Raw genomic sequence first — 1,689 nt, 5'->3', positions numbered from 1 at the left:
ACCCAGAGCAGTGGGCAGCCATTTTTTTTGCTGCGGCGCCCGGGGAGCAGTTGGGGGTTTGGTGCCTTGCTCAAGTGCACCTCAGTCGTGGTATTGAAGGTGGGAGAGAGCGCTGTACATTCACTCCCCCCACCTACAATCCCTGCCAGTATGAGACTCGAACCCATAACCTTTGGGTTATGAGTCCGACTCTCTAACCATTAGGCCACAACTTCCCTGTAGTTCTGTTGTAGTTCTGATGCATAAACAACACATATTAACAAACATGATAATGTAATGTATGCGGTTATAGAAACAATACATGATCAAAATAATATTGTACACTATACACTATATAAATTGAGTCTGTACATCTGGCATCTAAAAGACTGAAAACCCCTGTCCTACTAGTGCACCCTAAAAAACTTTCAGACAAAAGTAATTCCTCAATATGAGCACTAGAGGGAACTACCGAGTCAAAGTTAAGAGTTTCCAGCACAGTGAAGCCGATTCATAGTAATAGTAACTGGCTCTGCAATAGAAAGCTAATGGTGCTTTAGCTTTTAAGTTATTATTTCTCACTCAGTTTCCCAGTATATGTAGTATTTGGGGAGATATAATAACTTGCTAAACGTGCGTCGCTCTAAAAAAAGGCCTCTTAAGGGTAGTGAGTGATGACTACAGTCATCTCAATGTTACTGGGTATTTCTTTATCATGTTTTTCTAGCAGCCAGCCAGTCAAACATTAGAAAGTGTAATCTAGAAAGAGCTAATATGAGGCTGTATAAACAGTCCATCTAAACAGTTACTTCCACTGATCTAAATTCAGCTACAACTACTAAATCTGCTGAGCATTGGCTATATGTAGACAGTATATAATCAAAGACTGGGCGGCTTTGATTCATCATGCATTACATACAGCAGATGTCTACCACACTGAATATGTTTTATAGAACCATAAACACAAGATGAGATGCTCGGCTGTGTATTTACATGTGGCAGACATTGAACCGTACATGGCCTCCTCTTGTATTTACTCTCAAACTGTTTCATCAGATGAATTATGTTTATTATCAGTCAGTTTTTTTGACATTCGTGCATGTTCTTCAGATCTTTCTGGGTTGTTTTAAACTCATTCGCTCTCTGTGCACGGCAGCGGTTGGTATTCTGGGATGTGCGCGGGCCAAGGTGTATTTACAGGTGATTATATCAGCTAATCGATGGATTACAGCATGTTGACTCCACACAAGACCCTAATCCTCATGGAAAAGGCAGCGTTCCGGCCCGTGGGATTTTCTACATTAATCCCATCCTAGATTTGCCGGATCCAGCCCCAACCTCCCCGATTCCCACATCTGGCCTTCTGGGGCTTATCAATGTAATCCGCCATTTTAGAAGTAGTTTATTATGTTTCATCGCTGATACACTGGACTTTAATTATAAAAATGCAGCTTTTCACTGCAACCCAAAAGTAATTACACAACGTGAGTCGATTAGCTGCTCTGTTTGTGTGTGTGTGTGTGTGTGTACCTTCATACACACCTAATGGTACAGTATCTCATGATTCTCTGTGTTATATATATATATATATATATATATATATATTTGTGTGTGTGTGTATACATGCGCACACTCAGTATATACACAGAAAAAATTAATTACTCAGCAAGGATGCATTAATTTGATAAAGAATTTAATTTTAATTAAACA

Source organism: Sinocyclocheilus anshuiensis, unplaced genomic scaffold, assembly GCF_001515605.1.
Source record: "Sinocyclocheilus anshuiensis isolate Anshui unplaced genomic scaffold, SAMN03320099.WGS_v1.1 scaffold78, whole genome shotgun sequence".
NCBI classification, from domain to species: domain Eukaryota; kingdom Metazoa; phylum Chordata; class Actinopteri; order Cypriniformes; family Cyprinidae; genus Sinocyclocheilus; species Sinocyclocheilus anshuiensis.
Note: the sequence above shows the minus strand (reverse complement) of the source record.